The following is a 25,659-nucleotide window of genomic DNA, read 5'->3' on the forward strand; positions in this document are numbered from 1 at the left end:
TTTCTTGCAGCGTCGTGACCACGCCCCCAATTGAAGCCACGCCCCCATATTTTGCCCGGGGCGCCACAAGTCTTAGAACCGGCCCTGTCTTCAACATTACTATAGTGAGCCCCCTGTGTGTCTGTCTGTGTGCCGCTGTCACTGTGGCTGTGTAAGAGGCACGGGGGTGGGGCCCTGGGGAACAAAGTTTGGCGCGCTCACTTACCAGGCCTACGTACCTCACGCCTCCCGTCCTCCACCTTCAGTCCGTCGAGGTAGCTCAGACGATACTGGCACACGTCCAGACACAGAAGAACTTCCTGGGGTGACCTGAAACGAATGGGGGACACACTACGCAGGGGTGGCCTACACTGGGCTCAGTGAAGGGTCATCATTGGCACTTGTGGCCTCAGACTGGGTGCCCCCGTAGTGGTGCGAAGCACCAGGGGCAACCCTGAACGAAAACGCCCAAAGGGGAGGTGGGGGAGGGGCAACATACAACATGAACACACACGAAACACCTTTATGCTCACCAGCTATATACTCGGCTTCCGCCAGATGACTGGCCCTTCTTCTTTGCTCCTGTAAGAGAACACACAACACAGCCCACGGGACGTGGCGCTGCTTACGCTTTATGACGGAGAGACACTTATACAGAGGTTATAGCACAACACCGTAATACTGTTTCAACCTTGTGGTACTCACCAACGCGTACTTCCGACAGCCTACCTTTCATGGGGGCCTGGCTGTGGGGAAAACTGAGAACTCATCACACATGCGGCGTAGCGCCAACTTCAGCAACCTGCGGCGTAGCGCCGACTTCAGCAACCTGCGGCGTAACGCCGACTTCAGCAACCTGCGGCCTATCGCCGACTTCAGCAACCTGCTGCCTAACGCCGACTTCAGCAACCTGCGGCCTAACGCCGACTTCAGCAACCTGCGCGGGATCCGCCGACTTCAGCAACCTGCGGCGTAACGCCGACTTCAGCAACCTGCGGCCTATCGCCGACTTCAGCAACCTGCGGCCTATCGCCGACTTACTGTACCCACCATAGCGTTGGGCTCCTTGCCCTGGATGCCCCTTGCCAATGTCTGCCTAACTGTGGGGGGATAATGGGGGCCTAACGCCCCTTGCTGCTCAGGCCTGGTGCCTGTTTTTTTGCCCCACGGGCCTAGTGCCCACCTAAGGTGCTTCCGGCTAGTGGGCCTAATGCCCCCTTCGGTCCCCCGGGCCTAGCGCCCGCCTAATGCGCCTCAGGCCTAGTGCCTGCATGCCCTCGGGCCTGGTGCCTGAATCCATGGTGGTCTAGGGGAAGGGGGGGGCCACACCGCCTGTACTTACCCGTCCAAAGGGCCACGGCTGGACCAAGTCTGATCCGGCCACCCCCACCGCGTTGTCTTCGCCGGAGGTGGGATGGCTCCCACCACCTCCGGGCTTCCTGGAGACTTCACCTGGGCAGCGGTGGCCTGTGCAAGCTCTTTCGCGTTGCACACCGCTGTCCCAGGGCTTCCAAGGTCTTCACCGACGGGGGTCGGCTCCTTGTACTTCACCCGGCGGGCGGCGGCGTGTCTCAGCTCTTTTGCAACTACCGCCGCCCTCCGGGACTTCCGGCGCCGTCTTCTTTCTTCACTCTTCAGGAGCTCTTCTCCGATCCTTCTCCGTCGCCGACTCCTCTCCACGCGCCCGGCGCTGGCTAATACAAGCCAGTGCCGGGGGGCGGGGCTATGACGCGGCGAGGCGGGATTGGCTCGCCGCCGCTATTCCCGATTGGTCACCAGCTCGTGAGCCGTGATTGGCTCACGGCTGGCGCCAAATTTGAAAATCCGCGATGTGATTGGCGGGGTCTGCGTCCCGGAGGAGGCAGGCCCGCCGCCATCACCCACGTGGAGCGGCGGTGGCCATTCACCGCCGCCCCCACGCCCGCTGCCGAACTCTGCAACTAGCCGGGCAGGGGGAGACCGGACCAGGTCCGGTCCCCAGCACCGCCTGAAGCCCGCGCTACCTCCGGCCCCATGGGACGGCGCCGGGCCGTCCCAGACGAGGAGGGACGCACATGTTAGTAGCAGGGCCAGTGACCGCACGAGTACACTGGCCCTTGCTACAGCTGCATAGAAAGCCTGCTCCAGGCATGGAGGGGAGGGGATAATTGTGGGCACAGCACATTGATGGGAGCGGAGGGAAGAACAGGGGGCACAGGGGCAGGGGGGGGGGGATTAGGGCCACAAGGCAATTTAGGGATCGGTACCTGGTGGAGTCAGACACAGCAAAGTCTCCTAATCAGCAGAAGGCAGAGATCAGAGGGAAAAACACGGGGGCCACAGATCTGCTGCAGCACTGAAGTCAGGTGGAGTGCACAGACCTGCAGCCAGGTGGTACACAGAGGCCAGAAGCCGGGTGGAACGCATAGGCCGGTGTGTAACATCCTGCGGGTGAGAGGAGGACAGCACGTGCCCTCTCAAAGTCAGGAGCAAGTCAGCATCCCTTCAAACCTAGTGCCCAGGTCGTGTGTCCCCCCACCCCCTGTTATAAAACATCCTATTGAAACTAAGTAGTAGCTAAGAACAGAACATTGCTGCTGGTTGGTCTGAACTGATTAAAAGAAACTATGGACCATTAAATGTAAAATATTCACTCCACTCCTCAACAGTCTTACAGTATGTTGAACCACAACATATGTTTTTCCAGTAACAGTATCATGTGCTTCATTGTGATTATCCCCATTAACCTTGTGCCACTGAACACTGGTCAGCGACCCCAATTATAAGGAACACAAAGAACCTAACTGCCGTCCTAATCTGCAAGTGTGTCCTCTAAATGTCTCCATAGTACAAATATAAGCACATGCTCACAGCAGCAGGGAACGGCTCACCTTCATATATTGTTATGCTGCTTCTATTATTATTATTAGATTAGATTTTATTAGATTTAATATTACTATGTCTGTACATTTCACAGGGCTAATATGAAAGGTATACACTGTCATTAACATTTTTAATAAACTATTTAATACCAAATGTAAACTTTGCAATGTATTTAATAATAATATTTCTTTTTATAATTCCGTTGTTTTCTCCTGGTTTTATGTTGGCAGTACCTTTAATAGCCTGCAGCTGTCACTGTTGCTGTTGGCAAAGAGATTGAATTACAATTTATTAAATAGGAGGATCTATCTATCTTCTATATTTTGATTATAGTATGTTTCTATTCTATCATTAACCACTTCTGACATATGGGGGGTTATTCAATTGTAGACAGAACTGCCATCTTGTTGGAAAGACAGCAGTTTCCAACTTTTTTTAGGTCAGAAACTGTTCCGACCTATTCAATCTCCCTGCCATTTTTCCGACAAATCGGCAATTCTGACTTGTCAGAAAACACGTGGATCTGCGGAATAGCCGCGGATCCACGTGTTCTGTCGGAATTGTGGCCAAATCCGACAGGTTTTAGCCCCGTTTCCGACAATGTCAATCCGACTTCAAAAAATCATTGAATACTGAGATGTTTACTTGAATACTGAGATGTATCATTGAATACTGAGATGTCGGATCCTTTCCATCAGAAAGGTTCCAACATCAATTGAATATACCCCATAGAGGTATATACTGTACATTATATATATATATATATATCAGGGACATGCGGAGAGGTAAATGGCTGGTATGTACTGCTGGAAATTTTGTCAGATTTGATTTGTGCGGATAAGGTAGGCGGGAGGGGGGGGGGGAGTCGGGGCACTGCCTCACCGCACTTCACTGTATATATATATATATATATATATATATACATACGTGTGTGTGTGTGTGTGTGTGTGTGTGTGTGTGTGTGTGTGTGTAAAATAAGCAATACCCTTCTTCTGCACTATAGTTAGTTAAGATAAAAGTTAGATGGTAGGCTGCTCTTCACACTAAGTTTTCTGTTAGTCGGGACTAGGATAAAGGTTATACAAGACAGTAGTGGAAAAGCACCAAAGCGGTGTGGATGCACCCTCCAATAACTGATCAACCCACAATCGTGACGGGACAGTTTCTTTACATTGTCAAAAAATATATACAATGTTCCAATCAAACAGATTTATTGAAAGAGTCCTTTCTTTTATAAAAACAAAGAATTTTTCATATATTTGATCAACTAAATAGAACAGCTTCCATGTTATGACATTAAGTCTTTCTCCCGACCTCTTGCTAGGAAGATCTAGTAGTCACAAAAGAATGCATAAACCGATCGCATTTCGTTTCTCATCAAGACTTCATCAGGGGTATGACTGTAAAAGCAGAATAAACAGTATAAACTTTGCTTAAAAAACCTAATTGCATAAGGACATCAAAAACATTGGAACATGTATATCATAAACAGCCAATTAGACTGAAAAGATGGAGAATAAGACTATAGAACAAAACAAAAAAAGAAGAATGAGGAGACCAAGAAACAAAAATGAACAAAGTTAACCATAACTATTTCTAGTCTCTGTTAATTGCAAAAGAGGCACATACTTTCGTATAAAGCATTGATTAAAAACGTCATTTGTGGGGATGCTGCTAATGTAAACTCACTTGACTGATTTAAGGAGACACTAGGGGGTAAATTTACTAAGGTGGGAGATTTTTAGAACTGGTGATGTTGCCCGTGGCAACCAATCAGATTCTACTTACCATTTATCTAGCTGCTTCTAGCAGATAATAGATATAATCTGATTGGTTGCTATGGGCAACATCACCAGTTCTAAAAATCTCCCACCTTAGTAAATTTACCCCTAGATGTCGCATCAATTAAACCTAATGGAAAAACATTGATATTGAGCCTTCTTAGGGTGTGTACACACGGTGAGATCCTTGCTAAGCCCGATTTTTACTTGCGATTTCCATTGAACTCCCCGGAGCCCAGATAGCACAGATTTTGACTAACTTTTCTTGAGATATGGACTATGTGTGCTTACGATTTTGGCTTATGTGAGATGTCATTGACATGTGAGATGAACTAGATAGTACGCCGATCTAGCAAGGATTTACTTGCCTGCAAAGTCTATCTTTTCTTGCGATGCCGACCTGGCGGGACCACGCATCGAGATCGCAAGGTGACTTTCACCTTGCGATCTGCACTAACTTTTCTTGAGATTTTGACTATATAGTCAAAATCGAAAGAAAATATCTCACCGTGTGTACACACCCTTACTTTATATTACAATAGGGTCCTTTATACATGTACGAGGATATGGCTCAATCGGGGCCATTCTGAGTTGATCTCTAGCTGCATTTGTTCACAGCGCAGCGGTCAGGCTAAAAAACGGCAGTTCTGCGCAATGCGCACGCACAACGTACGGGTACAACAAACAATGTATTTTCACACAGGGTCTAGTGATGCATTTCAGTCGCACTGGCTGCCGCAGAGTGATTGACATGAAGTGGGCGTTTCTGGGTGTCAACTGACCGTTTTCAAGGAGTGTTTGAAAAAACGCTGGCGTGGCTGGGCGAACGCAGGGCGGTTTTGTGACGTCAAATCCGGAACTGAAAGGTCTGAAGTGATCGCAAGTGCTGAGTAGGTTTTGAGCTACTCTGAAACTGCACAAAAAAATGTTGCTGCCGCTCTGCGATCCATTCATTCGCACTTCTGCTAAGCTAAAATACACTCCCAGTGGGCGGCGGCATAGCGTTTGCACGGCTGCTAAAAACTGCTAGCGAGCAATCAACTCGGAATGACCCCCCAATATACGTTGGAAAGTCATCTAGATATCATAAGAAGAGACACATACCTGACTTCCCAGATAACTGGTCAATTCGATTGTGGGGGGAGTCACAAAAGTAGATTCTGCCTGATAAATGCATCATTACAGATATCAGTTCACATTCTTGTGGCAGTAAAAATGATAGATTATAAATAGTATCTGGTTGATGCCATTAAGTGATAAATCCAGTAAGAATAACATTGATACTGTATTTTCTTATTATTAATTCACAATAATACTTTACAATAGGGATCGGTATGCATGAAAAGGATGTAGCTCAAATAAAATTAGAAAAAAACCTCCAAACACAATAAGAAGAGACACATACAGTACCTGATTCCTGATAGATTGAGCATAAAATGGTCAAATGACTGGTCAATCCAATTAAGGGTATAATTTCATACAAATATCAGTTCCCATTCTCAAACAAAACATCGGCGGTTGACTATCATCTGACCGCGGCTTCCTCCTGCAGTGAGGAACCGTTACCTTGATTGTAAGGTCAATCTGGCTCTGATCTTACTACCTGGACGTACGTTTCACCACACTCGGGCTTGCTCACCAGTACAGCCTACGTACCATTGTGAGACCATATGCTGGTGCGGTTGGCCCTGGGTTTCTCCTAATGCAAGACAATGCTAGACCTCATGTGGCTGGAGTGTTTCAGCAGTTCCTGCAAGACGAAGGCATTGATGCTATGGACTGGCCCGCCCATTCCCCAGACCTGAACCCAATTGAGCACATCTGGGACATCATGTCTCGCTCCATCCACCGCCACGTTGCACCACAGACTGTCCAGGAGTTGGCGGATGCTTTAGTCCAGGTCTTGGACAAGATCCCTCAGGAGACCATCCGCCCCCTCATCAGGAGCATGCCCAGGCATTGTAGGGAGGTCATACAGGCACGTGGAATATTTCATTCATTCAGATCTAGGATGTGTTATTTTGGTGTTCCCTTTATTTTTTTGAGCAGTATATATAGACGGTCCTGACTGAGAGGCAGAGGCCATGGGTCCTCTGAGAGCATTTCTTGCAGTTCCGGGTACAGAGTCCTTCTTGGCCAATCTGGAGCAAAGAATATTGTTCACACTCCTTCGTTTATTACAATTCTCAGCCCTTGGGTCTGAGAGGAAGAGGAGGGAATATATAGACCGACTGGAACACCCACGGTGTTACTAGTGCGACCACAGCTATCGCCTGAGAGTCCCTTGACCCAGCGTAAAACCTTTTTTATCTTTTTATTGAGGTGGGACGCCATGTAGTCCACCTGAGGTAGTTTCCATCAATTTGCAAAACTGCGTGAAGACTTCCTAATGAAGTCACCACTTTCCCGGGTGGAGGTCGTGTCCACTCCCGGAATGAACACTGCTGACAGTGCGCTTACTTGATTCTCCGCCCAGCGAAGAATTCTGGTGGCTTCTTCCCTCGCCACCATGCTCCTTGTGCCGCCCTGGCGGTTTACATGAGCCCCTGTGGTCTGACTGAATCAGAACCGGTTGGTCGCGAAGCAGGAACTCCGCTTGACTTAGGGCGTTGTATATGGCCCTTAGTTCCAGGATATTGATGTGAAGGCAAGTCTGTTGGCTTGACCACAAACCTTGGAATTTTCTTCCCTGTGTAACTGCCCCCCACCCTCGGAGGCTTGCATCCGTGGTCACCAGGACCCAGTCCTGAATGCCGAATCTGCGGCCCACGAGAAGGTGAGCACTCCGCAGCCACCACAGGAGAGACACCCTGGCCCTGGGGGATAGGGTGATTAACCGATGCATCTGAAGATGTGATCCGGACCACTTGTCCAGTAAGTTCCATTGTCCTTGCATGGAACCAGCCGAAGGGGATGGCCTCGTATGATGCCATCATCCTTCCCAGGACTCGAGTGCAGTGATGCACTGACACCTGTTTTGGTTTTCAATGGATTCCTCACCAGTGTCATGAGCTCCTGAGCTCTCTCTATCGGGAGATAAACCCTCTTCTGGTCTGTGTCTAGGATCATGCCTAGGCGAGGCAGATGAGCTGTAGGAACCAACTGCGACTTTGGAATATATAGAATCCAGTCGTGTTGCCGTTTCACTTCCAGAGAAGGTGATACGCTGTCCAGCAACTGCTCTCTTGATCTCGCTTTTATGAGGGGATCTCCAAGTATGTGATAATAGTGACACCTTGCTTCCGCAGGAGAACCATCATATCCGCCATTACCTTGGTGAAATTGGTAATGACAATCCCGTACCGCAATTCTGAGGTACGCCTGATGAGGTGGATAAATGGGGACACGAAGGTATGCATCCCTTATGTCCCGATTCATTTCAGGCATGCAATGACCGCTCTTAGCGATTCCATCTTGAACCTGAACCTTTTCAGGTATATGTTCAGGGATTTTAATTCAATATGGGTCTAACCGAACCGTCTGGTTTCGGGATTATAACAAAGTCGAATAATAACACCCTCTTGTTGAAGGAGGGGACCCTTGACCACCACCTGTTGAAGATACAATTTACGAATTGCAGTTAACACTGGCTCCCTCTCTTGGAGGGAAGCCCGCCGGGTCCTCGGTGAGGGGGCATCTTCTCACAGTCCAGCCTGTATCCCTGCGATACAATTTCTATTGCCCAGGGATCTAACAGGGAGTGAACCCACTTGTGGCTGAACTTACGAAGGCGTGTCCCCACCGGGCCTAGCTCCGCCTGTGGAGCCCCAGCGACATGCGGTGGATTTTTGTAGAGGCCGGGGAGGACTTCTGTTCCTGGGGACTAGCTGTGTTGTACAGCTTCTTTCCTCTGCCCCCGGCTCTGACAAGAAAGGACGCACCTCAGACTTTCTTGTTTCTTTATTCGAAAAGCTGCATTTAATAATGTCGTGCTTTCCTAGGCTGTGCAGGAATATAAGGCAAAATATCAGAATTACCAGCTATAACTGTGGAGACCAGGCCCGAGAACCTTTCTCCACACAATCCTCAGCCTTCCATATGCCTCTTAAGTCGGCATCATCTGTCCAATGTATATTCTACAGGACACGTCAAGCAGAAATCGACATAGCTTTTGTCTCTAGGACCCAGTATACTCATGTCCCTTTGGGCATGCTTTATAATTATATATCTGTCACTTAAGACAGCATATTAAAATATTTATATGCATACTAGGGTCTCAATCTCTGCTGATAAGGTACCTGTCCACGCTGCCACAGCGCTATAAACCCATGCCGACACAATCGCCGGTCTGGGTAGAATACTAGAATGTGCACGCTATCTGCAGGATCCCTGAGAATAGCTAGTGCAAACAGGACACCCAAGGGGAAGATTCTCAACACATCCTGGCCCTAGTGGGGAAAGGATACAGCCTGAGAATTCTCTTGTGGGAAGCTGCCGTCTCTTGTCTGGAGATTCCCGCTCTTTTTCCTCATGAGAGGAGGGAAATTTACCTCAGCATTCTTCCCCTTAACATGTGTACTCTCGTGTCAGGGACAGATGAGTCATCAGTGATATGCAAATCATCTTTTATTCCAATAATCATATATTGAATATCTTTTAGCCCTCTTGGCTGTAACTTTGCATTATCGTAGTCGACAGTGGAGTTAAACTCTGTGTCGATACTTTGTTATTTTGGATAGTGAACATAGAGAGACTCTGAAGGTCTCTGTGACATAGGGACAGACCAGGGTAGATTTCCTTTCTGTTCCCTAACCTTTTGTGCAATAATTTTACCTCAGCACTTACACATATCCAAACAGGTGTCGGCGTTGTTGACGGAGACACCCTCCCACACACTTATCCGCTCTATCACCTCCTTAGAGGAGCCTTTTACCTCAGACATGTCGACACACGCGTACCGACACACCACACACACAGGGGATGCTCTATTTGAAGACAGTTCCCCCACCAGGCCCTTTGGAGAGACAGAGAGAGAGTATGCCAGTACACACCACAGCGCTATATAATACAGGGATGTACACTATACTGAGTGATTTTTCCCCTATAGCAGCTTATATACACAGTTTTGCGCCTAAATTTATGTGCCCCCCCTCTCTTTTTTACCCTTTGTGTACCAGGATACTGCAGGGGAGAGCCTGGGGAGCTTCCTTCCAGCTGAGCTGTGAAGAGAAAATGGCGCCGGTGTGCTGAGGAAGAAGGCCCGGCCCCCTCAGCGGCGGGCTTCTGTCCTTTTATGTACTTTAATGGCGGGGGTTAATGCACATATACAGTTTATCAGCCTGTATTATGTGCTTTTCGCCAAGTAAGGTAATCTAATTGCTGCCCAGGGGCCCCCCCCCCCAGCGCCCTGCATCCATCAGTGACCGGAGTGTGTGGTGTGCTAAGGGAGCAATGGCGCACAGCTGCAGTGCTGTGCGCTACCTTAATGAAGACCGGAGTCTTCAGCCGCCGATTTTCAACTTCTCTTCGTTCTTCTGGCTCTGCAAGGGGGACGGCGGCGCGGCTCTGGGACCGGACGACCGAGGACTGGGCCTGTGTTCGATCCCTCTGGAGCTAATGGTGTCCAGTAGCCTTAGAAGCCCAAGCTAGCTGCAAGCAGGTAGGTTCGCTTCTCTCCCCTCAGTCCCACGTAGCAGTGAGTCTTTTGCCAGCAGATCTCACTGAAAATAAAAAACCTAACAAATACTTTCTTTTCTAGGAAGCTCAGGAGAGCCCCTAGGGTGCATCCAGCTCTGGCCGGGCACAGATACTAACTGAGGTCTGGAGGAGGGGCATAGAGGGAGGAGCCAGTGCACACCAGATATAGTACCTAATCTTTCTTTTAAGAGTGCCCAGTCTCCTGCGGAGCCCGTCTATACCCCCCCATGGTCCTTACGGAGTACCCAGCATCCACTAGGACATCAGAGAAATAATGTTTTGTAACCGCGGCACTCAGCAGACTGGTCAACGGTAAGAAAATGCCTTAATTTCGGACCGAAATAAAGGCGTTTTCTTACCGTTGACCAGTCTGCTGAGTGCCTCTGTTACAAAACATTATTCAGGATTACAATATCCCCGGAGGGCACCGCAACAAGTAACTTTTACCCACAAGGGAGTGCCGAGCCTCACTGCTGGCTGTATATATATATATATATATATATATATATATATATATATATATTACAGTATATAGGTTAGGTTAAACAATTTAATTGAGTTGTGAGTATACAGTGAGAGAGTAATTGCATTGGTCACTGTGGCAAGCAAGAACTCTCTAAGCCTCATAAACGGAATAACACTTCTGGTAAACAGCACTTCTAAAATAAGAGTTCATCCAATAAAGGAATGACTGGCGTGTTATAAAAAAAAACACAGCTGGGTTTCAAAGATTCTTAATTCCCTTGAAACTCTTGCACTTTAGATCCCAATAAGATGATTTAGCAAATAGCTGACTATGGATTTGGTGTACTATTTCTGCTCGTAAATATCTCCTAAAGGGACATGCTATTTATTCAGACGTATCTTATTTAACTAGGAGTTATCAGGATTGTGTTCTGACATATTTATTGTTTGCCATCTTCAAAGAGAATGTTTTAGCTATTGTAAATATTCTCTACACTCTGATCTTTAAATAAACTACACTTCAAAGTGTTCTAATCCTTTCTTTCCAATGAGATAAAATTCATTTTCATGTAATTTCAAAGACTTTATTTATAAAGGGAACAGCATGCAACATTTCAAGGTGGGGTTACAGTATTGCAGTTTACAAGTATGAACTGAGAAAAAAATTGTCTGACAAGATATATTCTATCAGGGAGCTTGAAATTAGTATGTAGCGTTGCCAGGCATACTGTACCAAACAGTTTTCAATGACGTGAAGGTGAGGCTTGCGGTAATTTCACCAGATAAGATAAACTAAGGGTCCTATTTATTTAAAAAATAATAATAATCAGATATCACCCCATCCACCCAAAGAAAAAAAAATCTTTTATCAACGCATTTCACAGCAATAAGGTTTGTGAAGTTGCCAGGACACAGCCTCTGATAAGAGCACATCCCCGTAATCAATAAGTAAAGTTATGGCTTATGGCCCTCATTCCGAGTTGTTCGCTTGCTAGCTGCCTTTAGCAGCATTGCACACGCTAAGCCGCCGCCTACTGGGAGTGAATCTTAGCTTAGCAGAATTGCGAACGAAAGATTCGCAAAATTGCGAATAGAAATTTCTTAGCTGTTTCTGAGTAGCTCGACACTTACTCTGCCACTGCGATCAGTTCAGTCAGTTTCGTTCCTGGTTTGACGTCACAAACACACCCAGCGTTCGCCCAGAATAAAATCCCCCGTTTCTCCAGCCACCCCCCGCGTTTTTCCCAGAAACGGCAGCGTTTTTTCACACACACCCATAAAACGGCCAGTTTCCGCCCAGAAACACCCACTTCCTGTCAATCACACTCCGATCACCAGAATGAAGAAAAATCCTCGTAATGCCGTGAGTAAAATACCTAACTGTTGAGTAAAATAACTAAGCGAATGCGCTCTGCGAACATTGCGCATGCGCAGTAAGCGACTAATCGCAATATAGAGAAAATCGGCAACGAGCGAACAACTCGGAATGAGGGCCTATGCTACCTCTGTACTTATGGGTTCCTACCTAGCTGCTCAGGCACGGCCACATGGTCTGTGCGACAGAACTTGCGATGGACATTGCAATCACTCCAGCCCACCAAAGAGGCCTCACAAGACTGAGCTCTGGCCAGGCTTCCCCCATAGGGAACAACAAGCTATCACCGACTGAAGAGAAGCTAGTTTGCAAAGTACTGTAGCTGCCCCCATAGAAAACTATATGGAAGGTTGCAGCGTGCAAAGCAGGAGATATCTCCCATATCTCCTGCTTTACACCTTTGCTAATCGGAGATTTAATTCTGCCCAAACATACGAAAACAGCTGTATTAAAAGATATAGAGCAGGGGGAGTGGCCTGGACGTCGAGGGAAGAGGACGTGCTGTGCCTGGGCTCCTGTCTTAGACCAAATTCAGAACCCTTCTGCCCCCTGAGCTATCCCCAGGACCCCCACTAATGCTCTGTAGAGGTCCCCCTGTTCGAGGCAAGGTGGGTTGCGGAGCCGGCGGGTGCCCCCTGTGCCCGTGCGGGTTGCGGCCTACATGCCAGGAATAAGCCGGGGGCTGGATTTGTGTGAAGTCCGGACCGGAAGTGCCGCGGAGAGGACCCTTTGCTGGACGGAGGTACGGGGTCTGCACTGTCTTCCCCCTGGGCGGCTCTGCTGTCGGCGCTGGTTCAGCCGCTCGGCCGGGCTCCCCGGACGCTGACGCTGGCCGACGCTGAGGGAGATTGCCGGGGCGGGAGAGCGGGTCCGCGAACGCGCCGCCCGACCCCTCTGCTGTGACCGCTACCCGCTGCGAGCACTCATCCCTGCCCGCAGTGGACGGAGACCCGAGAATATCTGTCGCTGATACCACCAATGAATCAGGGGGACAAAGATTATCTGAGCTCCTGCAGTTTGTGACGGGAGCCAGGCGGCGCCATTTTGCTTCCTGGCACATTACCACAGTGGAGGCACATACACTCTGCCTGTCAGCCCTCCCATTTCAGCACAGCTGTACATTGGTTCAAACTACCTGAAAGGGGTTTTTATCTACCACTCTACGGGTGCATGTTTTCTGGCTCTTTGAAGGGACCACCTGATACAACAACTGGGAGATTTTAGGAGATTATATTATTATTAACCCTTCAGGTTTATTTGGCCGGTTTCCCCATAGCAGCACCCGGAACCTGGGCGCTGCAGGGGTGTCACAACTGAGGGCCTGAGCTGACGGGAGGCAGCCTCAGTTGTAGGGGCTGAGATGTACCGGAACCTGGGAGGTTGTATCAGACCCCTGGACATGTAAGTAATATGAATAATAACTGCCCGAAGGCGTGACCACGACAACTTGGATAAAAGTCAATGATGTTTATTATGACAACTCCGCAACACAGCAGCAGTAAAAGAAAACGTAAAAGTCAGCAAAGAATAAATACAGTTCCTGGGTACTACAGGATGGCAGGAGCCACAGGGCACTGGTAGTGTGAGATAGTTCTTATGATCTTCTAGATGGAAAGTCCTTACCAGGCCCGACTGTAGCAATGGAGATAACCCAGGATTGTGCAAGCTGGTGTTCCAGGGAAAGCTGGGTTGCTGAAGATAAAACAGCTGCTGTGGATAATGGCTGGAACCAGACTGTTGTTAGCACGGAGTGGATACTGGCTGGAACCAGTTAAATAATAAATGAACTTGGGAGCGATGAAATATGAACTGAAATGTAGAACTTGAGAGCGGAGAAATAATAATACCGGTGGAGAGTGGTAAAGTGTAGAAAGGACACCGGCCCTTTAAGGGAAGCTGTACTCTGCTGGAAGCTGAGCTGGAAGCAGGTAATGTTGTAGCTAGAAACAGATGAATCCACAATGGATTGGAGAGTCAGGCTACACCGCAGGTGGAATGCTGGTGCGGGTCTCTATGGTGGAAGTCTTGAGACAGGAGCTGGAACCTGGAAGACAATCACAGGAGAGAGACAAACAGGAACTAGGTTTGACAACCAAAGCACTGACGCCTTCCTTGCTCAGGCACAGTGTATTTATACCTGCAGCAAGGAAGGGATTGGCTAGGCAATTATGCAGATTATCAATACTGAGAACAGATTGGTGGAAATGATCAGCTGACAGAATCCAAGATGGCTGCGCCCATGCAGACACTTGGAGGGAAGTTTGGTTTGTAATCCATGTGGTAATGAAAACAGTAATGGCGGCGCCGGCCACCGGAGACAGGAGGCGCCAGGCTGACAGATGCACATCCAACCACGCGGACACAGCGGAGGCCGCGGCTGACGTAATCGCCACTCAGACACTCTGCATGCAGAAGTTCAGGGACGGCGGCGGAGGCCGCGGGAGACGCCATGCCAGGTGTAATATGGCGTTTACTGTGACAGCGTCCCAGAGTGACAGGAGAGGATACAGGAATGTACACATCAGGATAACAGATGGGATCCGGTCCTGGAGCGCTGAGCCAGCCTTAGGAGGCATCTGATGGGTAAGAAATGGCGTCCAGATACCCGGATCGTGACAGCACCCCCCCCTTTAGGAGTGGCCCCAGGACACTTCTTTGGTTTTTGAGGAAACTTGGAATGGAATCTCCGGACCAAGGCAGGAGCATGGACATCAGAAGCATTGGTCCATGAACGTTCCTCAGGACCATAACCCTTCCAGTCAATAAGATATTGTAGTTGACCGTAACGGTGACGTGAGTCCAGGATCTTGGCCACTTCATACTCAACGCCTCGTTGAGTTTGGACTTTCGGAGTTGGAGGAAGTGAGGAATGAAACCGATTCAAGATCAGCGGTTTCAACAGGGAAACATGGAATGTCCTGGGTATTTTTAAGAAGGGAGGCAACTGGAGTCTGTAAGCAACAGGATTGATGACTTGTTCAATCTTGAAAGGACCGATATAGCGAGGTGCAAACTTCATACTGGGAACTCTTAACCTCAAATTCTTCGTGGATAACCATACCCGATCACCCACCTTGAGAGCAGGAACTGCTCGACGCTTCTTATCCGCAAACTTCTTGTACCTGAACGATGCCTTGAGCAGAGCTGATCGTACGCTCTTCCAGATATTGGCAAACTGATGCAAGGTGATATCCACTGCGGGAACAGAAGTTGCTGGAAGCGGTTGGAACTCAGGGACTTTAGGGTGGAATCCAAAGTTAGTGAAGAATGGTGTTGAAGCAGATGAAGAATGATACTGGTTGTTATGACAGAACTCGGCCCAGGGAAGTAATTGAACCCAGTCATCTTGAGATGAGGACACATAGATGCGGAGGAAGGCCTCCAAGTCCTGATTCACCCTCTCGGTTTGACCATTGGTCTGAGGATGGTAAGCCGTGGAAAACTTTAGCTTGACTTGGAGGACTTGACATAAACTTCGCCAGAATTTGGCTGTGAATTGAACTCCTCGATCTGAGATAATTTCTTCAGGAAGACCGTGGAGTCGGAAGATCTCTTGTATGAATACTTGAGCCAACTTGGAAGCTGACGGAAGACCGGTGAGAAGAATGAAGTGTGCCATCTTGGTGAACCGGTCAACTACCACCCAGATGGTATTGAACTTGTTGCACATGGGTAAGTCTGTAATGAAATCCATCGACAAGTGGGTCCATGGTCGACGGGGAACGGATAGTGGAACCAGTTGCCCCGCAGGCGACTGGCGGGATACTTTATGTTGGGCACACTTTGGGCAAGATGCAATAAACTCCAAGACGTCCTTTTTCAGAGTTGGCCACCAATAGGACCTAGAGATAAACTCCAGGGTTTTTTGGATACCTGTATGTCCGGCAAAACGGGAAGCATGGGCCCAATGCATGAGCTTCTTCCTTAGCATCGGCTTCACAAAACTTTTCCCTGATGGGGGCGTAGAGTCCATCCCTACCGTGGAGAATGCCAACGGATTTATAATAGGATGCTTGTCTGAAGACTCTGACTCATTTTCTTGCTCCCATGAGCGGGAAAGGGCATCGGCCTTGCGATTCTGAGAGCCCGGACAGAACTGGAGTTTAAAGTCGAACCTGGAAAAGAAAAGTGCCCATCTGGCCTGACGAGGGTTGAGACATTGTGCGCCCTTCAGGTATAAAAGGTTCTTGTGGTCTGTAAGTATGGTGATTGAATGAGAAGCTCCCTCCAACAGATACCTCCACTCTTCTAGAGCGAGCTTGATGGCTAGCAACTCCTGGTCGCCAATGGCATAGTTGCGCTCAGCTGGGGAGAACTTCCGGGAGAAGAAACTGCAAGGGTGTAAATGGCCATCTTTAGCCCTCTGAGATAACACCGCTCCTACTCCAACGGAGGAGGCATCCACCTCTAAGATGAAAGGAGAGTCGATGTCAGGCTGTTTCAGAACAGGCGCAGAGATGAACCTTTGTTTTAAAAGATGAAATGCTTGCATGGCTTCTTCAGACCACTTGGACGGGTTAGCACCCTTCTTAGTGAAAGCAGTAATAGGCGCCACAATGGTGGAAAAGTCTCGTATAAACTTTCGGTAATAGTTGGCGAACCCTAAGAACCTCTGGACCCCTTTGAGGGTTAAGGGTACCGGCCAATTTTGGATTGCTTGTAGTTTCTCAGGATCCATCTCTAGTCCGGAACCGGACACAATGTACCCTAGAAACGGAATGGACTTGACTTCAAAGACGCATTTTTCTAATTTGCAATAGAGATGATTGACTCGGAGACGGGACAGAACCTCTTTAACCCAAAAACGATGTTCCTCTAAATCGTTGGCAAAAATGAGGATATCGTCTAGATAGACCACGACATGACGGTATAGAATGTCTCTGAAGATCTCATTGACAAAATGCTGGAAGACAGCTGGAGCATTGCTCAATCCGAAGGGCATGACGAGGTACTCATAATGTCCGTCACGGGTGTTAAAGGCGGTCTTCCACTCGTCACCCTCACGGATCCGGATGAGATTGTATGCACCTCGCAAGTCCAGCTTTGTAAAGATGGTAGCTCCGCTAACTCTGTCAAAGAGCTCAGTAATCAGGGGTAAAGGATAACGGTTCTTGATGGTAATGTCGTTCAAACCTCTGTAGTCGATGCACGGCCGCAGACCACCATCTTTCTTTTTTACAAAAAAGAAGCCTGCGCCGGCTGGAGAAGAAGAAGGTCGAATGAACCCCTTTGCTAGGTTCTCTTTAATATATTCCTCCATAGAATGCGTCTCAGGCAGAGACAACGGATAAGTTCGGCCTCGAGGTGGAACCTTCCCTGGAACGAGATCAATCGGACAGTCCCATTCTCTATGAGGAGGAAGGATATCAGCAGAAGCTTTACTGAACACATCCGTGAAATCTTGATATGGAGGAGGTGGAACATCAGACGACCTGGGGGAGGAAGAACAGACAGGCAATACTTTAAACAAACATGTCTCAGCACAGGAGGAACCCCATGCCAGGATTTGCGTAGTCGTCCAATCAATTGTAGGATTGTGAAGACGGAGCCATGGAAGGCCCAGGACCACAGGATGTGTGGCTCTTGGAATCACTAAAAAAGAAATAAGTTCGGAATGAAGAACTCCCACTCTCAGACGAACTGGTAGAGTCCTTAAAGAAATAACTGCATCAAAAATTTTGCTGCCATCCACGGCAGTTAAAGAAATGGACGAAGGAAGTCTCTCGGTGGGTAGGGACCACCGTTTAACATAGGCTTCGGTAATAAAGTTCCCAGCTGCTCCGGAATCAAGGAGGGCAATGACGTTCCGATAACGTTGAGCAACTTGAAGCGAGACTGGGAGATTACAATCTTGAGGAGATGGAGAGGAGATCATTACTCCTAGCCGGCCCGGTCCTTGGCGAGCTAGGATTTGGAGTTTCCCGGACGTTTGGGACAGGCATTAATGGTGTGAGACGGAGCTGCACAATAGAGACAGAGAAACTCGGAGAGACGTCTTCGGCGCTCAGCAGGAGTTAAACGGGAACGGCCAAGTTGCATGGGCTCATCTTTAGATGGTGACAGTTGACGAGGAGGAGGAGCAGAAGATTTTGGAGCAGATGATCTTCCACGCTCAGTTGCTCTCTCTCTGAAACGTAAATCAACTTTCGTGCAGAGTGAGATTAGCTCATCTAACTTAGAAGGTAAGTCTCTGGTAGCTAACTCATCTTTAATACGCTCAGATAAGCCATGCCAGAATGCAGCATACAGGGCCTCGTCGTTCCATGCCAGTTCGGATGCCAGGATCTGGAACTGTATCAGATATTGTCCTACAGTACGTGACCCCTGGCGTAAACGGAGAATCTCGGATGAAGCTGAGGTTACCCGGCCTGGCTCGTCGAAGATGCGCCTGAATGTTGACACGAAGGCAGTGTAGGAAGATAGCAGGGTGTCGGACCTCTCCCATAACGGTGATGCCCAATCAAGGGCTGAGCCACTGAGAAGAGAAATAATGTAGGCAATTTTTGTACGGTCACTGGGAAAATTGCCAGGTTGTAGCTCAAACTGAATCTCACACTGGTTGAGAAATCCCCTGCAGAATCTTGGAGATCCATCAAATTTTGCTGGCGTTGGAAGATGAAGACGTGGAGCAGAAATGGGTAAGGTGGGTGGGGTTATAGCTGGAGTCACTGTGGTTGACGCACCAGACGCGCCTGATCCATGGAGAGTTGTCTGAATCCCATCCAGCCGAGTAGAGAGATCCTGGAGACAGCGGATGATGTGGCCCTGTGCAGCCTCCTGATGTTCTAGTCGGGCTGCCAGTTCTTGCATCGGCCTGGCCGCTTGATCCTGGTCTCCGGCTGGATTCATTAGGTCAGTGCTTACTGTCACAACTGAGGGCCTGAGCTGACGGGAGGCAGCCTCAGTTGTAGGGGCTGAGATGTACCGGAACCTGGGAGGTTGTATCAGACCCCTGGACATGTAAGTAATATGAATAATAACTGCCCGAAGGCGTGACCACGACAACTTGGATAAAAGTCAATGATGTTTATTATGACAACTCCGCAACACAGCAGCAGTAAAAGAAAACGTAAAAGTCAGCAAAGAATAAATACAGTTCCTGGGTACTACAGGATGGCAGGAGCCACAGGGCACTGGTAGTGTGAGATAGTTCTTATGATCTTCTAGATGGAAAGTCCTTACCAGGCCCGACTGTAGCAATGGAGATAACCCAGGATTGTGCCAGCTGGTGTTCCAGGGAAAGCTGGGTTGCTGAAGATAAAACAGCTGCTGTGGATAATGGCTGGAACCAGACTGTTGTTAGCACGGAGTGGATACTGGCTGGAACCAGTTAAATAATAAATGAACTTGGGAGCGATGAAATATGAACTGAAATGTAGAACTTGAGAGCGGAGAAATAATAATACCGGTGGAGAGTGGTAAAGTGTAGAAAGGACACCGGCCCTTTAAGGGAAGCTGTACTCTGCTGGAAGCTGAGCTGGAAGCAGGTAATGTTGTAGCTGGAAACAGATGAATCCACAATGGATTGGAGAGTCAGGCTACACCGCAGGTGGAATGCTGGTGCGGGTCTCTATGGTGGAAGTCTTGAGACAGGAGCTGGAACCTGGAAGACAATCACAGGAGAGAGACAAACAGGAACTAGGTTTGACAACCAAAGCACTGACGCCTTCCTTGCTCAGGCACAGTGTATTTATACCTGCAGCAAGGAAGGGATTGGCTAGGCAATTATGCAGATTATCAATACTGAGAACAGATTGGTGGAAATGATCAGCTGACAGAATCCAAGATGGCTGCGCCCATGCAGACACTTGGAGGGAAGTTTGGTTTGTAATCCATGTGGTAATGAAAACAGTAATGGCGGCGCCGGCCACCGGAGACAGGAGGCGCCAGGCTGACAGATGCACATCCAACCACGCGGACACAGCGGAGGCCGCGGCTGACGTAATCGCCACTCAGACACTCTGCATGCAGAAGTTCAGGGACGGCGGCGGAGGCCGCGGGAGACGCCATGCCAGGTGTAATATGGCGTTTACTGTGACAGCGTCCCAGAGTGACAGGAGAGGATACAGGAATGTACACATCAGGATAACAGATGGGATCCGGTCCTGGAGCGCTGAGCCAGCCTTAGGAGGCATCTGATGGGTAAGAAATGGCGTCCAGATACCCGGATCGTGACAAGGGGGACTTGTCCGGGCCCGAGCCGTGCTGATGTGACCTACGCTGTGATGGCTGAATCTCTCCCCCACTCCTGATGCTGTGACCCCGCCTTAGACGCACATATCAAGTAGACATAGACCTCCGTATCCTCCTCCCGATTTCTTCTGTCAGCGATTATCACTGAGGAGGGAGATATCCCCTGGGATAATGCCGCCTAAACGCCAAAAAGACTCGACCCCGGCCCGCCCGGTCGCTTTTTTCAAGCAGTCTCCGACTCCTCAAAGTCAGAAAACTCCCGCTGTGTCGGATTCCCTATCCAAACACTCCCAAGGTACAGATGACGTTTCCGTGACTCCCCGGGTGCATCAAACGAAACTCTTTCAACTGGATGACGATGCACCCCTCACACTCGGCTCTATGCGGCAGCTGCTGGCTTCCTTTAAAGATGATATTACAATGGAAGTTAAGACAGTGCTCCAAAGCTGCCAACAGACAGTCGACGCTATAGGTCAGCGTACGGACCACCTCGAGAATAAGTGTGAGGAGGTGGTGAAGTCTCATAATGAGGTGATTAACCAACTTGAAGAGCTACAAGCAGAGGTCGCGGACCTACGGCGGAAGACCTGTGACCTTGAGGACAGGTCACGCCGTAACAATATAAAGCTCCGCGGCATCCCGGAAACAGTGTCCAACTCAGAGCTCAACCAATTTGCAACGGACCTCTTCATGGCTCTTCTTTCTACCAACTCTATTGATGACTTTCTTATCGACCGCATCCATCGCCTACCGAAGGCTAGAAATGCCCCAAAAGATGCTCTGAGAGACACTCTGATGAGGATGCATTATTTCCATGTCAAGGACCAAATCCTGCGAGCAGCTATGCGCCCGGATCTACCACCCACGACCTTGGGAGATATTCAAGTATATGGCGACCTCTCAGCGGCTACCCTAGCCATGAGACGTGCGTTCTACCCGGTGACTACAGCACTCAAGAGAGCTGATATCCTTTATCGTTGGGGGTTTCCGACGAAATTGCTGGTCAGACGTAACGGTGTCATGCACGCGATAATCACGCCGGAAGCTGGGCTGAAATTGTTGGATTCCTGGAAGAGGGAGGATACGCCTGAGAAGACACCTGCAACCCTTAAGTTGACCCAGGAGTGGTCAATGGCCGGCAAATGACTCTAGAAACTGATTATCTCATTCAGGTTGTATGATGTAGCTGGCATTGATTTTCCTGTCTCCATTTAAATATATGTTTGCCCCTCAGGTACCCTCCCGGGCAATGTTTCGGATGGGCACGAAGATAGATTTATATTTATATAGACGTATGGTGTTAGCTTGGCTTGGGTTGCGTATATAGCATTGTTTCTACTGCCAATGTATTGCCCGCTGCTCGTTTTACATCTCCCTTGCGAGACGTTCTTGCTACCATTAACACTGTGTATGTAACATTGGTGCGGCCCGGGAGGAGACGTGTATCGTATGTCTTCTTGATGTTTTTCTTTCTATGTCTGTTGATTGGTCTAGGAGTGGGGGGGAAGACCCCTCCCTACACCACGCCCCAACCCCATGTGTTGCCTAGCTGGGCAACCTTGTTTGGCATCCTTGCGATGCCCGCTCTGCTTTCCTTTCTTACTGTTTCTTCTTCCTTTCCTGTTTTTCCTGCCTCTCCAAGTTCTAGTACACAAACACGCTAGTAGATCCCGTTACATAGCTTATGTATGTAGACTGATTTTTGCATTGCTCACCGACAGGACTTATGGTTAATGTTCTATCCTTAAACGTGAAAGGGCTGAATTCACCACATAAACGGCGATTGGCCTTGCGCCATTTTGCCAAATGTAAAGCGCACATAGTGGCCTTACAGGAGACTCACTTCATGTCCTTGTCACCCCCCTCTCTTAAGGATAACAAATTCCCCATTGGTTACATGTCCAACGGCCCGAAGAAGAAGGCTGGGGTGGCCATATTATTTTCTAGTTCCTGTGATTTCTCTCTGGTTCATCAAGTCAATGATCCAGAGGGTAGGTACCTTATTCTGACAGGTAAACTGGAGGACAGACCGGTCACCATTGCCACGGTGTACGCTCCTGTTATGCACACCAGTGCCTGCAGGAATGTACTGGTGTTTGAACTGTTATGCAAAACAAATGGACTCACAGACAAACTGGGGAATATGACATAACGTACACAGAAGGTGATAGGGTAACAAAATACACACACAGTGAACAGAGAAGCCCAGAGGCTAAGGAACTGGGTATCTCCCTTGTATTAGAACTGCTCAGATGTAAAAAGCAAGATGTTGTGTTTTAATACGTAGAGAACCCGAAATGCTGTTGCTAAGGGCAACAGCAAAACCCTAAAGGGTTACCAACGGGTGTGGCAGTAAACTCCTTGGTCAGAGATGGAATGATAGACACAAGGAGAGCCTCCACAATCCTGATTCTCACTTGCAGTGCACAGGTTTAAGCTTACTGCCACTAAACTGACCCCTGACACCTAGCACAGTGAGACAGGATTAGACAGGCAAGTGTTAGAATACAGCCGCAAACTTGCTAAGTTCACAGAGTAATAACAGAACCCCAGCAAGCTAAACGACTGACTCCAGTCTTACTGCTAGGTCTGGATTGGCAGAGTGTAATACCAAATCCCCAGGCCTATTTGCAGTAAGCAACAAACAAATACAAAGCTACACAGTACTGGCTAACTTTCATGAACTGACTAACCAACAGAGATTCAGCAGCATCTGCTTACCCTGAAAAGAGGCCTTATAAAGCAGGTGCTGTCCACGCCCCACTCAGACCTCACAGACTGTGAGCACAAAAACCAGCACCGGATCCCCTGCCGTGCACAGAGCCTATAACCACTGCACAGCAAAAGACCCGAACCGGAGTATCAGCTGCGCTCAGGTTACTCCACTAGCACTTGTCTCCCGGTTGCCATGACGACGTGGCAGCACAGGGCAGGAGACCCTAACAGTACCCCCCCTCTGACGAGGGGTCAAAGAACCCCTACCACCGGGTTTATCGGGGAACTGCGAGAAGAAAGAGCGTATCAGTCTGGGGGCATGAAGATCACAACTGCGCACCCACGACCGCTCCTCCGGGCCATACCCCTTCCAGTGCACCAAAAATGACAGCCGACCCCGAACCACCTTGGAGTCAAGAATCCTTTCAACAACAAACTCCCTCTGGCCATGTATCAGAAGAGGGGAAGGTCTTCCACTGGAAGAAGGATTACTAATCGCCCGTTTTAAAAGGGAACAATGAAATGTTTTATTGATACCCAAAGAACGGGGCAGATCTAACTGAAATGCCACCGGATTGATAACCCTGGTGATCTTATAAGGGCCGATGAACCGGGGCCCTAACTTATGAGATGGCTGTCTCAACTTCAAATTCTTGGTAGACAACCAGACGAAGTCTCCTAATTTGAAGCTGCAGGGTCTTTTCCGCTTATCAAAAACCCTTTTGGTCACTAATGACACAGACACAAGGGCTTTCTTCACTTTCCGCCAAATACCTCTAAGGACCGAAACCACAGAGGAACCACCAGGCGTGGAGTCCAGGGGGTCAAAAGAATTGGCCTTAGGATGATGCCCATACACACAAAGGAAGGGAGAGATCCCTGTAGCAGAGTGAGCCGCGTTGTTATAGGCAAACTCCGCCATGGACAGATGAGCAACCCAGTCAGTCTGACACTTGGAGACATAACACCTGAGGAACTGCTCCAAGGACTGGTTCACCCTTTCAGTCTGCCCATTAGACTGCGGATGGTAGCCTGACGACAAGCTGACAGAAATCTGGAGATCGGAACAAAATGCCCTCCAGAATTTGGCCACAAACTGGGATCCGCGGTCAGAGACCACATCAAGTGGCAACCCGTGGAGACGCACAACATGCAGCATAAATAATTCAGACAGGCGTCTGGCTGATGGCAGCCCAACCAGTGGAACGAAGTGCGCCATCTTAGAAAACCTGTCAACGACAACCCAGATGGCTGTCATCCCTGAGGATTTGGGCAAGTCCACCACAAAATCCATTGAAATGTGGGTCCATGGCTTAGATGGGATAGAGAGTGGATGTAATGGGCCAACAGGAACCCCTCTAGGAGTCTTATTTCGGGCACAGATGTCACATGCCCGAACCCACTGATCCACATCCTTAGCCACCGAGGGCCACCACACCGCCCTAGATAGCAACTCCCGAGTTCTGGCAATACCCGGGTGACCTGCCGACTTCTTGGCATGGAATTCCAGGAACACTCGCTGTCTTAACCTAGGAGGCACAAACAAAAGACCTACCGGAAGGTCTGGAGGAGCCTGCTCCTGTGCTCTAAGGACTAATGATAAGAGGTCCTGGGTAATGCCCACTTTAATACATGATGGGGAAACAATGGGCAACGGCTCCTCGGTGGTCTCCTGGATTGGAGCAAAACTCCGCGAGAGCGCATCAGCCTTGATGTTTTTTGACCCAGGGCGATATGTTATCAAAAAATTAAAGCGAGCAAAAAACAAAGCCCATCGTGCCTGCCTGGCATTGAGACGCTTCGCTGACTCTAAATATGCCAGATTCTTATGGTCAGTGAGAATTGAGACCACAAACTTAGCCCCCTCAAGCCAGTGTCTCCACTCCTCGAGTGCATCCTTAATAGCCAACAATTCCCGGTTACCCACGTCATAATTCATCTCGGCAGGCGAAAATTTACGGGAAAAGTAAGCACAGGGATGAAGGCGATTATCAGACACTCCCATCTGAGAAAGCACTGCCCCAATACCCATCTCAGAGGCATCCACCTCCACCACAAAAGGACGCTCTGGATCTGGGTGTCGCAGCACCTTGGCCGAAACAAATGCCCTTTTGAGACGGGCAAAAGCCGCTTTAGCCTCACAAGACCAGTGAGCAACATCCGCCCCTTTCTTAGTGAGTGCCACCAAGGGCGCCACTATAGACGAAAATCCAGCGATAAATCGTCTATAAAAATTCGCAAAGCCCAGGAAACGCTGAAGCGCCTTCAAACTAGTGGGCTGCACCCAATCCAGGACTGCCTGTACCTTGGAACCCTCCATTTGGAAACCTTCTGGGGAGATAATATATCCTAGAAATGCGATTTGCTGAACTTCAAATTCGCACTTCTCCAGCTTCGCCCCAAGCCGGTGGTCTCTGAGTTTCTGGAGGACTAAGCGTACATGCTTCCGATGTTCCTCCAGGGAATGGGAGAAGATTAGGATGTCATCTAAGTATACAACTAAGAATCTATCCAAATATTCCCTGAGCACATCATTCATGAAATCCTGGAAGACTGCCGGGGCATTACAGAGCCCAAAAGGCATCACCAAATATTCATAATGCCCTGAGTGGGTATTAAAGGCAGTCTTCCATTCATCCCCCTCTCTTATTC

General features: G+C 48.9%; 1 long non-coding RNA gene across 1 annotated transcript in view; it reads right to left on the reverse strand.

The window, feature by feature from the left end:
• Positions 1–4,035: 4,035 nt before the first annotated feature.
• Positions 4,036–25,659, reverse strand: part of LOC134956841 (uncharacterized) — a 48,790-nt gene continuing 27,166 nt past the window's right edge. Inside the window, exons 3-4 of the long non-coding RNA XR_010186224.1 lie at positions 5,727–5,786; positions 4,036–4,241 (exon numbers count right to left, since the gene is read on the reverse strand). This is a non-coding gene — a long non-coding RNA (uncharacterized LOC134956841). The remainder of the gene's footprint in view (positions 4,242–5,726; positions 5,787–25,659) is intronic.

The sequence above is a fragment of the Pseudophryne corroboree genome, chromosome 9 (genome assembly GCF_028390025.1).
Source record: "Pseudophryne corroboree isolate aPseCor3 chromosome 9, aPseCor3.hap2, whole genome shotgun sequence".
In the NCBI taxonomy this organism is placed as follows: domain Eukaryota; kingdom Metazoa; phylum Chordata; class Amphibia; order Anura; family Myobatrachidae; genus Pseudophryne; species Pseudophryne corroboree.